This window comes from Pelophylax lessonae (genome assembly GCF_965119305.1).
Source record: "Pelophylax lessonae genome assembly, chromosome: 1".
Lineage (NCBI taxonomy): Eukaryota > Metazoa > Chordata > Amphibia > Anura > Ranidae > Pelophylax > Pelophylax lessonae.
The window spans coordinates 690138849-690153669 of record NC_138768.1 but is presented as its reverse complement, the minus strand read 5'-3'; the positions used below and the strand labels follow the sequence as shown (position 1 = coordinate 690153669).

Below are 14821 nucleotides of genomic sequence, written 5' to 3'. Positions count from 1 at the left end.
TAATAGCCTGAGTAAGGTCTTCAGAATAATGGTAAATGGCACTAGTAGCGATAAGGCGGAGTGTTAACACTTTATCGAATAACAAAAACTATGACTTAAAACAGTATTATAGTTAGATTATGCATAAGGGCATATGATAAGGACAGTATTATAGTTAGATTATGCAAAAGGGAATATGACTGTATGAGGAACTATGAATAAGGAGGAAATCCCCTCTCCGGAAGGGAGAGAGGGGTCTCTCCTCTGTTAACATGTTAAGAAGAAGAAAGAAAACCAAAAAAAAAAAAGGGGGGGGGGGAGAGTGGGGAGGGGAGGGGAGGTGAGGGAGAGGTGAGGGAGAGGGAAGGGAGGGGGGGTTCTCTCGGTCTCTGTCCCCAGGTTAAACTATACTATTTTTATCTGATGGGGGTACAGGGATGGCTTGAGGTTGTCTCCCACTATCTTCCCCTTTTTGGGAGTGGGAGGAACCAGATTTTATGATCCAACGAAGGAGATTGGTCCCCGTCCCAAGTTAGTTCATTCTTGTAAATTAGACAGTACGTGTAAACTGTGTTTTAACAGGTATCGGATAGTTAGACACTATGGGTTGTGGGTATCTGTAATGTTATCATGGGCATTTATGGTGGTGAACTGGGGGTAGGATGGTGAGTTGATGAATTCTCTCGAGCTATTGCCACCAGCTCTTCTAGTTTGGCGATTTTATCTATTTTCCGTAGCCATTCCTGAATTGAGGGTATCTTATCTGATTTCCAGTGTATGGGAATGCAGGCTTTGGCTGCATTAATCAGGTGTGGGGTTAGTGATTTGCAATATCTGTGTGGGGGGATTGTAGTATAATGTAATAGATACTGAGCTGGGGAAAAGTTGATATCGGTGTTTAGGGTATTTGTGATGATATGTATTGTTTTCCAAAAGTGTTGTATTTGTGGGCAGTTCCAAAAATATGAAGGAGTGTACCAGGTTCTTTATGGCATCTCCAGCATATGTTAGGGATATCAAGATTGTATTTGTGTAGGATGGATGGGGTTCTGTACCATCTTGTCATTGTAGCAATTTTCTTGCACTGCAACGTTGAGCGAGCTTTTATGAGCTATAAAACAGATGTTTTCCCAGTCTTTGTCTGTGAGGGGTAAGGCAAGGTCTGATTCCCAGGCAGGTTTGGCTTTGTTCGTGATGTCTCGTGGGTCTGAAATGAGGAGATTACATGTAATTGAAATAAGGTGGCGTTTGGGGGATGTGTTCGTGCAAAGTTTCTCAAATGGCGTGAGATCTCTGGAAAGTGTAGCGTTGCGATTAAGAGAATTCAAGAAGTGTCGTATTTGGAAATATGACCAATTGGGAATGGGGGTAGAGGATGTGTGAGGTTTGAGATGTATCTGGTCTATTAGTGAGCCTTTGTTATAAAAGTGGTATGCTCTTATTATGTGGTCTCCCCAGGTTCCAAGAAGGAAGGTGGGCTCCATGCCTGGTGAAAAGTCAGAGTTATGGTTAATCGGACTCATGGGGCCCGGGTTGGAGGAGATGGAGAGCAGTTTGCAGGTATCTCTGAAAGAAGAGAGGGTGGCGTTTATGAGTGGGTGTTTTTTAAGTTGTTGGGGGATTTTGTCAGTGGCTATCCAGGGTATTACCTGAAGTGGGAGCGAGCTGAATGTATTTTCTAGTGGGATCCAGTCTTTGTTGTTGTCATGTACGAACCAGTCTATAATTCTCGTAAGGTGACACGCCCAATAATATTTTTTCAGGTCAGGTAGACCTATGCCTCCGGTTAGTTTAGATTTAGTTAATAAGGAGAATGAGAGTCTGGGTTTCATTTGGTTCCAAAGGAATTTGCTGCATAGACTCTTAAAGGAGAGGAAGAAAGAATTAGGGATTTCGATGGGTATCGCTCGGAGAAGGAATAAAAGGCGAGGGAGGATGTTCATTTTAATTATAGCTGCTCGGCCAAACCAAGAAAAGTGGGGCTTGTTCCTTTTCATAATGTCATCTTTGATAGTTTGTATTACTGGGAGAAAATTAATAGTGAAGAGGTCTGAAAGGTTGGTCGTAAGGTGGATGCCGAGGTACTTAATAGCAGCTTGCTTCCATTGGAATGGGAAATTGGATTTGCATTGTTTTACTAATTTGGAAGGGAGGGAAATATTAAGGGCATGTCATTTTGAGAAATTTATTTTGAAATTTGAAATGCTTTGGAAGAGTTTGAATTCTTTTAAAAGGGATGGTATAGATAGTAGTGGTTTGCTGAGGAAAAGTAAAATGTCGTCTGCAAAGGCTGCTATTTTGTAGGTGCGGGGATGGATAGGTATCCCGTGTATATTCTGGTTTTGTGCAAGGGATCATAGGAAGGGTTCTAAGGTAAGGACAAATAGTATGGGGGAGAAGGGACATCCCTGTCTTGTCCCATTACTGATAGAGAAGGCGTCCGACAGGCATCCATTGACTCTTATTCGGGCTGTTGGAGTGGAGTACAGGGATAGGATGAGGCTAAGCATTCGATTGGGAAGACCTATTTGACGAAGGACACTCTCCATATGCATCCAGTCCAGCCTGTCGAACGCCTTCTCAGCATCAAGGGAAAGCATGAAACCTTGGAAATTATTAGAGGTCATCCAGTGGTGAACATTGATAGCTTTGATTGTGTTGTCATGGGCTTCTCTTCCTGGGACAAAACCTACTTGGTCCTTATCTATTAGGTGTGGTATGAGGGGAAGGAGTCTATTTAGCAAATAATTTTATGTCTACATTTAAAAGCAATATGGGCCTATAATTTATGACTGAGGTTGGGTCTTTGCCCTCTTTGTAGATGACATATATGGGCATCTAAAAGTCTGTGCTGAGGAAGGGGGGAGGCAGATAGTGAATTGAATGTGTTAATCAGCGGGGTGGATATGAGATCTGTGAAGGTTTTATAGTAGGGGGCAGTAAAGCCGTCAGGACCGGGGCTTTTCCCTGATTTTAGTTGGGATATTGCAGTCGCTGGTTCTTCTCGTGTTAGGGGGTTGTCTAGGTCTTGTGAATTAGTATGTGGTAGAATCTTGGGACAATTTTTTTGAAGAAAATCATTTATAAGCGCTTTCTTGTCATTTTCTGACAATGAGGGATTTAAGTTGTAGAGGTCTGAATAATATTTTTCGAATTGAGCAGCTATATCGGGGGTTTTTACTAGGTTATTGCCTTGGTCATCTTTGTTTGTATGGATAGATATTTTGGCTTTTTTCGCTTGTAAAGCTTTAGCTAGAAACTTGCTGCTTTTGTTTCCGAACTCGTAAAATAACTTTTGTTGTAGAATAAATTTATGTTTAGTTTTGAAATGTAATTTGTCTAACAATAGCTGTCTATTGTATGCTAGTTCCTGGTATGTGTGCTGAGCTTGAGTGCTTTTGTGTGCTTTTTCGAGTTCTTGTATTTTGTGAATTATTGCTTGAGTTTTACTTGGAAAGTCTTTTTTTCTAGCAGATTTAAGTGAAATCAGGACACCTCTCATAGTACACTTATGGGCTTCCCATATTGTAATAGGAGAGATATCTGTCGTGTTGTTCTCCTTGAAAAATTCAGAAAGTTTCTCACGGAGGTATTGGATGTCAGATTCTTGGGTCAAGAGAGAGGCGTCTAGTCTCCAGAATTTGGTTCGGGGGGTGTCCATGGGTAGTGTGAGTGTCAAAGAAACGGGATGGTGATCAGAAATCAGCATTGTTTCTATTGATGCTTTTTTGATTAGGGGGAGGTCTTTTTGGGATAAGAAGATGTAGTCAAGTCTTGAGTATTTTTTGTGCGGGGGGGGGGGGGGGAGAGAAAAAAGTGTAATCTTTAGATGAAGGATTTAATGTTCTCCATGTGTCGTGTAAAAGGAGATCTTGGAGTGATTGCCTTATCTGTTTGAGGGCTCTGTATGGGAGGGATGATGTTCCTGATGAGGTATCCAGGAGGGGGTATAGGGCCACATTGAAATCACCTCCCAATATTGTGATACCATATTTGAATTGAGCCAAAGTATTTGACATTTTCCTGAAGAAGGGAACTTGAGCTGAGTTAGGGCTATAGATGTTAGCCAGAGTAAATGGTTTGAGTGCTATCTGTCCTTTTAGGAAGATGTATCTTCCCTCAGGGTCGATTATTTAATCGGTTGGGGTCCAGTCGAGGTTTTTAGAGATGAGAATGGCTACACCCTTGGTTTTCCCAAGAGGGTTGGTGGCTAGATAAGTAGTGGGGTAATGTTGGTTTTGCAATTTGGGGGTATTTTGGGAGTGGAAGTGGGTCTCCTGTATATAGACAATGTCTGCTTTAAGTTTATGCATCAGGTCGAGTATTTGACTTCTTTTTTCTGGTATATTTAAGCCCTTAGCATTTAAGAACACTATTTTGAGTGGGGTGGTGTCATTAGTCTGGTGTGATTGATTCATTTTGAGATGGAAGCTAATCTGGTTGGTAGTGGTATAGTATGAGTTTGATTAGTCGGGTGGTAATGGGTTTCCCTTAGGGACAGAGACCGAAGAACGCGGTGTTGGGGTTGTGGAGGGTGGTGGAGGAGGAGTTGTTGCAAGAGGAAGGGGGGGGTAGGGATTAACAAGTAACAAGGGAAGGTTGAGGGGAGGTTAGGGGAGGAGTAAAGCAATAAGGTGTCCGAAGTATGGGGTGAAAGGACTTGTTTCACCCCAACTTTATGTACAAAGGTCGGATAGGTTGACAGTGAATGAGAAAACTCAGGTCCTGTCTTGTGGGGGAGATGGTAGCGTCTGTGTCAAGAAAAGAAAAAAAAATGTGTGGAATTAAGTCCAGCCAGCAAAGGAGATATAAATGGAGAAGCATAAGTGATCTTCCAATTAGTACAAAGGGAAAGGTGGAGGAGGAGAAGGTTGATTGTGATATGGTGGGCATTTATTAGGAGTTCATTCAAGCTGTGAGTCAAGGGTGGGTCAGAATGGATATAGGGAATGGGATAGGAGGTATGTCGAGAAGGGTCCATCGGTTTATTATAGGGTTATTAGACATATGTCAGATAGTGGAGATTTCCCCCGTCTCGTCTTTATAGTGAGTATCCTTGAGAAAGGTCTTGGTTATTATTTGGGTGGGGGGTAAAAGGATCAGAACATTTAACATAATCTACTTATAAGCATTAATGTCTTATGGTTGTAGTCATTAGATGTGGTGTATAATGAGGCTGAGGTACACACGTATATTAGTCATTTATATTTACATTTCAACGCCTATGGACCGACTCTCCGCGAATCCATTCCATGTGGTAATTGGGAGTGAATACATCCTTGTTGTTCGTTTATCGAAGTGAGATAAGAATTGTCAAGTTTGGCATAATTTGGTTGGGTATCGTCAGGTAGAAGGGAATGATTAGACGATGATCAGTTTAAAATGGGGGATACAATTAGTACTAATATTAATGAGTTAATGAGGGAGTCACGGAGTGTTGGCCAACATGCACAATCAATCCAGTGGTAGGATGAGTTGATGTCGGATTAAAATAAAACAAGAATAGGGTTACGAAGCTGAACGTGGGTCTTGAAACATATCACTAAGGCTCTTAGAAAGTTAGCTTTAGAGGGTGGTGAATTTCTTGTAAGAATTTTTTTTAAAAGTTGATCTAAGGGTGTGATAGTATAAGAAGGCCTATGTGGTTGAACTAGTCAGCCGATGGGGGGCTTAAAGTAGAGTGGAATGGGTAAATGAGTTGAGTGATAGGTCATCTATGGAGTAGGATATGAATATAGTATCCTATAAGATTGCTCTACAGGTGATAGGGTGTAATGCATTGGGCAGGTAGAGCAGGAATTGAGGGTGTAACAGTACGTTACCAATCCATAGTCACTAAAATCGGAGTGGGAAGACATCATAGGGCAGATATTGGGGAAAGTTCAACTGACATCTTCATTAGCTGGTCTGTATCTCTCAGGACGAAGTCACATGCTGTCATGGTGTGTTCATCTGGAGACGTCTTCTTCAGGGTGTGGGGGTGGATCAGTTCTTAACGTAGAATTAGGGTAACATCTGGATCTGGAGTCTGTGTCATAAAAGAAAAAGAGACAAAGCAAAAAGGGGAGGGGGAGATTGAAAATGGAAAACAGAGGGGGAGAGGGAGAGTGTGGGAGAGAAAAGATGAGGTGGATGGACAATCACAGTTGAGAGGAGTTAGTCAGCTCTGTCTTGTCTTGATCTCCTGTGCGCCGGGGATGCTGTGGGGCTTCCGCTTCTTTGCATCCTGGGTTGGGTGGGGAATCCATTCCTGGGTGAAGTGGATCTGCGGCGTCTGATGTGGAAGTCATCTCTTTCTGGGATCGTATCCATTCTTCATTCTCCGTATCTTCTGAGGGTTTGTGTTTGAGGTGGTCTTTACCAATCTGGTAGATCTACTTGCGGGACGTTTAGAATATTGCAGAAAGACGTTATATCTTCTGGGACGCGAAGATTGGCAGTACGTCAATTTGCTGATGCTGAGACGCAGAATGGAAACTTCCATCGGTATGATATATTTCTGGTTCTGAGGATTTCCAATAGAGGTCGTAGGTCACGTCTTCTTTGAAGAGTTATCGGGGACAGGTCTTGATAAATTTTTATTTCAGATCCATGGTAAAGCAGTGTGTGATGGTCTCTGGATCTTCTAAGAATCTCCTCCTTGAGCCTATAGTTTACTATGTAACAGATAATATCCCTGGGGGGATCTGTGTCTCTTGACCTGGGCCTCAGCGCTCTCTATGCAGCCGCTCAAATTCAAGGCGGCCTCTGTTATTAAGGTCTTCCATGTGCCTTTGGAGATCCCTAAATTGTGCGTTATGTAATCTTGCAGTATTGTTGAGTGATTGTATAGACTCTTCATGTGTGGTGGTTCTGTCTTCCACTTCACTCACTCTTAGATTGATGGAGTGAATATCCCTCTTTAATTCAGTCACTGCACTGGCTAAGGATGCCTTGATATCATCTACAATTGTCTTTAGGTCTTGTAGTGTCACCGGGATAGGTGCTGGAGACATGGGTGCAGGAGTAGTCATACCTGAAGGGCTTGGAGTGCTGATGTGATGTTCTTCTGCAGAGTGGGCAGCGGGTGCCCCTCGTGCTGTTTCCGAGTAGGCCCCGGATGAAGCCGGGGACTCGCGTAGTTGCTGGGGCTGACGAAATAGGTCCGGTATGCTGCGGCTATTATGGAGCGGTGGATCCCGCGGAGATCGGGATCTGGAGGGAGAGGAGTGAGCGCTGGACTTCCCCATCCTCTTGTAATGCTGAATCGGGGAAGATTGAGCTTATTAAATCGCTGAGTCTCCTTAGCTGGCCGGGAGCAGGGATATCAGGCAGCCATTCAAGACAAGCGCCAAGCCACGCCCCCAATTATTATTTTTTTTTACTAGTAATGAAGGCGATCTGCAATTTTTAGCTGGACTGTGACATTGCGGCGGACAGATTGGACCCCTAACTGACATTTTCTGACACTTTTGGGGGGACCAGTGACATTACTACAGTAATCAGTACTAATGACACTGGCAGGGAAGGGGTTTACCCAGGGGTGATCAAAGGGTTAAGTGTGAGCCTAGGGGGTGTTTTCTAACTGTATGAGGGAGGGAATTGTGGAATCCACATAGAGACCTGTGACCCTAAACAGGAGGAATACAGGCACTGTGTGTTCATTCCAGAGAGAAAAACGGTCTGCTGTGTTTACAAGGGCAGACTGGCATTCTCTCTCAGCGGGAAGCGATCACGGTTGCCCGGTGGCAATCGCAGCTGCCGGCCCTGTGGATCGGCTTCCCTGCTTCCTAATGGGGGCAGGCGTGCCTCCGGAGGCACGTGCGTGCCCCTGGCGGCACGTGCGCACCCCCGGGAACACTGCTGCAAACCACCGTACAGGTACGGCGGTTCGCGCAGCCGAGCCAGCCTGCTGCAGTATATGCGGCGGGCGGTCGGCAGGTGGTTAAACAATAAAAACATACATTTTCTAAGAATGTCATGAAATTCATATTTGTTTGCTAATTCTATGTTTTTTATTTGTTTTTTGTTTTGTTTTTTTGGGGGGTTGTAGCAAGGACATTGGGCTTGTAAATGTAAGTGTGTCATTGGAACAACAATGAAGGGATAGCACTCTAATGGTTCGTACACAGGATTAGAAAATCGTTTGAAAAATACTGTTTTCAAATCAATCTTATGATAATCTGATCATTAGTAAACAGCTTTCGAGAGCCGATCACGACAATTCAGGCTGTTCCGAATCGCAGGCAGTTCACACTGCACTCTTCGAACCACTGCGGGTGTCATTATAAGGTTAATGACTCCCCCAAATTGATGGATGGAATCGGATCGCATAGGTCTGAACACCTATGCGATCAGATTCCAGTGCAGACAAAAAAAAAAGGGTCCTGCACTTTTTTGGTGTGAGTCCAGTGCAAATTGAGAAATTATTGAGCTCAATTCGCAACTCACTGAATTTGAATGTCATTTGTACAGGAATCTAGTGCGATTCCTGTACAAATGACATGCAATGTGGTAGACCGCATTAGTGTGAACCCAGCCTCATCCGATATTATCTGATGGAACAAGCACAAAACTTATTTTTGTACGATACCAGATCGTACGATTTTTGTTTAACCACTTGCTGACCAATCACCGTAGTTTTATGGTGGCAGGTTGGCTCTGTCCCGCGAAACGACGTACTCGTACGCCGCTTCGCAGGACCACTAGTAGTGGCACGCGCATGCCGCCGGGGGCGCCCTCACACGCCGATTGGCTACAGGGGGAGCCAATCAGCAGTACTGGCAGCCCTCGATGTCCCCCAGGCATCTGCGATCGCTCCCCAGTAAAAACAGAACGGCGGTCTGCCATTTTAAACACGGCAGAACGCTGTTCTGTCAGTTATGAACACAGGGATCCTGTGTTCCTCTTATTTAGGAACACAGATCTCTGTGTTCATGCAGCAAACCCATTCCAGACACAGTTATAAAGCACCCCCTAGGGATACATTTAACACTTTCATCTCCCCTGGTGTTGACTCCTTCCCTGCCAGTATCAAAAAAGTATCAAAAATGTCAGTTAGGTGTCCAATCTGTCTGCAGCAATGTTGCAGTCCCGTTTAAAAATTGCTGATCTCCGCAATTACTAGTAAAAAATAAATAAGTAAATAAAAATTACATAAATCTTTCCCCTTATTTTGGACACAAAAACTTTTGCACAAACCAATCAATGTACACTTATTGTTTTTTTTTTTTTTAACCAAACATGGGTAGCTAAATACAAATTGGCCTAAAATGATGAAAAAATTTGATTTTTAATTTTTCTTTTATTGGAAAATGTTATATAGCAGAAAGTAAAGAAATTTAGTTTTTTTGTTCAGAATTTTCGTTATTTTTTTTATAGCGCAAAAATTAAAAATCAAGGAATACTGTGACTGGTGCAGGGATGATCAGGAACACTGTAACTGGTGCAGGGATGTTCAGGAACACTGTGACTGGTGCAGGGATGTTCAGGAACACTGTGACTGGTGCAGGGATGTTCAGGAACACTGTGACTGGTGCAGGGATGATCAGAAACACTGTGACTGGTGCAGGGATGATCAGAAACACTGTGACTGGTGCAGGGATGATCAGGAACACTGCGACTGGTGCAGGGATGTTCAGGAACACTGTGACTGGTGCAGGGATGATCAGAAACACTGTGACTGGTGCAGGGATGATCAGGAACACTGCGACTGGTGCAGGGATGTTCAGGAACACTGTGACTGGTGCAGGGATGATCAGAAACACTGTGACTGGTGCAAGGATGATCAGGAACACTGTGACTGGTGCAGGGATGATCAGGAACACTTCGACTGGTGCAGGGATGTTCAGGAACACTGTGACTGGGACAGGGATGATCAGAAACACTGTGACTGGTGCAGGGATGATCAGGAACACTGTGACTGGTGCAGGGATGATCAGGAACACTGTGACTGGTGCAGGCATTATCAGGAACACTGTAACTGGTGCAGGGATGATCAGGAACACTGTGACTGGTGCATGGATGATCAGGAACATTGTAACTGGTGCAGGGATTATCAGGAACACTGTAACTGGTGCAGGGATGATCAGGAACACTGTGACTGGTGCAGGGATAATCAGGAACACTGTGACTGGTGCAGGGATGATCAGGAACACTGTAACTGGTGCAGCGGTGATCAGGAACACTGTGACTGGTGCAGGGATGATCAGGAACACTGTGACTGGTGCAGGGATGATCAGGAACACTGTGGCTGGTGCAGGAATAATCAGGAACACTGTGACTGGTGCAGGGATGATCAGGAACACTGTGACTGGTGAAGGGATGATCAGGAACACTGTGGCTGGTGCAGGGATGATTAGGAACACTGTGACTGGTTCAGGGATGGTGCAGGAACACTGTGACTGGTACAGGAATGATCAGGAACACTGTAACTGGTGCAGGGATGATCAGGAACACTGTAACTGGTTCAGGGATGATCAGGAACACTGTGACTGGTGCAGGGATGATCAGGAACACTGTGACTGGTGCAGGGATGATCAGGAACACTGTGACTGGTGCAGGGGGATCAGGAATACTGTGACTGGTGCAGAGATGTTCAGGAACACTGTGACTGGTGCAGGGATGTTCAGGAACACTGTGACTGGTGCAGGGATGATCAGAAACACTGTGACTGGTGCAGGGATGATCAGAAACACTGTGACTGGTGCAGGGATGATCAGAAACACTGTGACTGGTGCAGGGATGATCAGGAACACTGTGACTGGTGCAGGGATGATCAGGAACACTGTGACTGGTGCAGGGATGATCAGGAACATTGTAACTGGTGCAGGGATTATCAGGAACACTGTAACTGGTGCAGGGATGATCAGGAACACTGTGACTGGTGCAGGGATTATCAGTAACACTGTAACTGGTGCAGGGATGATCAGGAACACTGTGACTGGTGCAGGGATGATCAGGAACACTGTAACTGGTGCAGGGATGATCAGGAACACTGTAACTGGTGCAGGGATGTTCAGGAACACTGTAACTGGTGCAGGGATGATCAGGAACACTGTAACTGGTGCAGGGATAATCAGGAACACTGTAACTGGTGCAGGGATGATCAGGAACACTGTAACTGGTGCAGGGATGATCAGGAACACTGTAAATTGTGCAGGGATGATCAGCAACACTGTGACTGGTGCAGGGATGATGAGGAACACTGTGACTGGTGCAGGGATGACCAGGAACACTGTGTCTGGTGCAGGGATGATCAGGAAAACTGTAACTGGTTTAGTGGTGAATAGGGACACTGACTGGTAGCACAATCTGGTGACATTGTACTGCTGTGTTGGTGATCAGAGACAATGGCTGGTGGCACTGACATACAGTGGTATCAGTCATTGTACATGATCACCGCCACAGCAGTGCAATATCACCATATTGACACTGCACTTGCTCTGGTGACAGTATGTAGATTTTTTTTTTTTTTTTACAATTATTATTATTTTTTTTACAATTGTTATACATACTGTCACCAGAGCAGAGCAGTGCAGTGGTGGGAGGGGGGGAGGGATTGATCATGTTTGTTATCTTTTACACTACAGTTGGTTATACAGTCATAACTTTATAAGCAATCATTTCGCATACTTTTCGGCTTTCATTCATGAATCCTATGTTTACTACTGTTATTGGTGTGATTGATCACAGCGATCAATGGTACATGGCCATTTCCTTGGCCCTGTACCATGTGATCTGTGAGACCAATCACAGTAGTAAACATAGGCTTGAATGAAAGACTCTGTTTACTATTGATTGGTCACAGCAATCACATGGTACAGGGCCAATGACATGAGTCCAGTAGCCCGATCTGTGTCCTGCTGTGTCCAAGGGACAATTACAGATCACGCTGCACAAGGCACACAAGTGTGAGGATGTATAGGTATGTCCTCCTAGATAAACGATTGTCCTACCCAGCCTTTTAAGTGTAGTGGTATAGCTAATAAACAGGATGCACACCAGTTCTGACAGTGGAGGGTCTCTCACCTCACTGCAGATCACTTCCCCAGCTATCTCTGTCTCAGACAGAAACATGTCTTCCCTAGGAATGTCCAGAAACCAAGGAAGCTGTTGCAAAATTAGTTAAATAAGCCTGTGCCTGCATCTCAATATGGTGAGTAAAAAGGAACTCCACTATACAGCTGTGCATCTGATATTTGCTAGATATGTTTTACTACTAACACTGGCCTAGCAAATAACAGGTTACAATATGTGATAATATGACACATTCTGCCAGTCCCGATTACCCCACTACAACTTGAACTGACAACTTTGAAGTGAAAGGCAAGAGCTCCACAGCAGTGACAACCTGAGAGCAAAGGCTTCACTCATCTTTCACATCCCCAGACTGCCACAGGCATCATTTCCACTACAATCATTGATGATGACAACTGTTTGACCTTCAGTGCTTTGCTCCATATTGTGTCTCTCTTCTAAGTCGAAGTTTTCACCACATTCCAATGTTTTATACAACTCCTCTTATTCCTCAGCTACAACTTGCACTTACAACAGAAGCAATATGACAAGGGACTAATAAACAAAAAGAATGCTTTGATGGGTAGAAGAAGATGTGGTGAATGACGTGTTACATTCAACTCTTGCTGAGACTGAGCAAGCAATCCATTCCACAATGTCAGATGTTTAAAGGAGATAAATTTGTTGGCAGTTTACAACATATTTGGCATCATCAGCTCTGTCTTGGTGCTGTCACTCCATATTGTCCTTGACACTTTTATTATTGATGGAGGTGACACTTCTTGTTTTGCACTGACATTTATGTGGACTCATTTTTTAACAGATGATGATGTATTTCTTTTAATTGCCACCACAAGGCATGGGGTTTCAAAATGCATCTGCATTAAAGCAACATTAAACCCTCAAAAAATATAATAAATTGCAGGTTACCTAAAGCAGAAGTAATCCCATGGATTTAACAGTTTCAAAAAAGTTACATTTCCGGCAAGTGACGGGATGTAACTGTCACATTGGATGTGCTCTCAACCAAACTGTCAAACCACCCAATGGCTGATATCATAACTGATCACATGTGGAGCATCATGACAGTTGAAGATCAAACAGAGGCCAAGATGGCAGCTTCCTTGGATGAAATCAATAGGAGGGTTTACTTCCACTTTGAATGTGGTGGTTGCATTTGTTTTCTTTTTTTTCCCCTTTTTTAATATTATTTTATTTTTAGTTGGTGTTCCTGTCACTTGAGTCTGTCATTTTTTATCAGTCTTTAACAGGCTAAGCTGTCTAGCAAAAGTAGCAGTTAGAAGGGTGACATCATTTAACCTTCCTAGCGGTATTCCCGAGTGTGACTCGGGGTAAGATTTTTGAGCCAAAAGCGGTAACCCCGAGTCACACTCGGGGTAACGCTGGGAAGATCGCTGGATCCTGGTGGAGGTTTCACTTACCTTTTCTCCGGGATCCAGCGATGTATGAGAGCGGTGTCCGGCGGCGGATGTTCCTCTCGATCGTCTGTAAGCCCCGGCTTCCGTCTCCGGCGACGTGACGTCCCCCGGGGGGTGGAACCGGCGGCAAATTCAAAAAGTATAAACACCAAACACACTGACACACTGTAATCCTATTGGATTACATTCCCAAAATATAATAAAGTGACCTTTTTATGCCCCCCAGTGCTTTCTCCATTGCACTTCCTGCATTATTTCCATACTTTGTATCTGGATTATTGCAGAGCGACCATGGCCTCAAGCAAGCGTGCCGCAACATCAAAAGCGATGTATGACCTGCTGGGCGATAGCGACAGCGATCCCGAATCGCACGGAGAGTGGAGTGACAGCGATGCATGGGAAAGCTCATCATCCGACGAAAGTGAGTTTAGTGATGATGATGTGCCGAGCGATGTGCGTACGTGGTGCGTGATCGACTGCGGTATGGAGCACGTAGCGCCCCCAAGGTTCCCGTATACCGGAACGCCTGGTCTCAAAGTTGATGTTGAGGAGGATAACCCCTTGGCGTATCTGCAGCTTTTTTTGACCGATGAGGTCATCGAAAAAATTGTTGTGGAGACCAACCGGTACCAGCAACAACAAACCGCAGCACATCGGCGGTTTTCCAGGAGCAGGATGTGGGAACCCGTTACCAGTGCGGATATCTGGAGATTCCTGGGCCTTATTATTCTGCAGGGAGTGGTGGGGAAACCCCTGCAGAAGTGGTATTGGACCACCAACAAATTATTGGCCACTCCTTTTTTTGGAACCATAATGTCGGAGTACAAATTTTCCCTTATAATGCGATATTTGCACTTTGCCAACAATGAGGAGTTTGATGAAACATCTCATCCGGCTCCGAAGCTGAAAAAAATCTGGGACATTTATCAATTAATTTTGAAAAACTTCCAGCGGTCCTATGTCCCAGAAAGAGACATTTGCATTGACGAAAGTCTTATGGCGTATAAAGGGAGACTTAGCTGGATCCAATATATTGCGTCCAAGCGAGCACGCTTTGGAATAAAATCCTTTATGCTGTGTGAATCCAGCTCTGGATATATTTGGAACTCGGTCCTATATACCGGAAGAGGAACTAAGTTTAACCCAAGGTTCAGCAGCTATGGGATGGCAACTGCTTCAGTTCTGACGCTGATTGAGCCTCTGCTGGATCAGGGGTATTGTGTCACTACAGACAATTTTTACACCTCCCCAGAACTGTTTGAGTTCCTCCTACAGCACAAGACGGATGCTTATGGGACCGTCAGAGCAAACCGGCGTGACATGCCCCCCAGCTTTGCCAACAAAAAACTCAAGCCTGGAGAGTTAGTTGCCTGGCAGAAAGGCAAAATGTTGGCACTTAGATGGCG

The 14821-nt window shown here is 44.4% G+C and overlaps 1 long non-coding RNA gene across 1 annotated transcript in view; it reads left to right on the top strand.

The window, feature by feature from the left end:
- The window catches only part of LOC309567228, a 283804-nt gene that overhangs the window by 26047 nt on the left and 242936 nt on the right, over positions 1–14821 (top strand). The window lies entirely within an intron of this gene.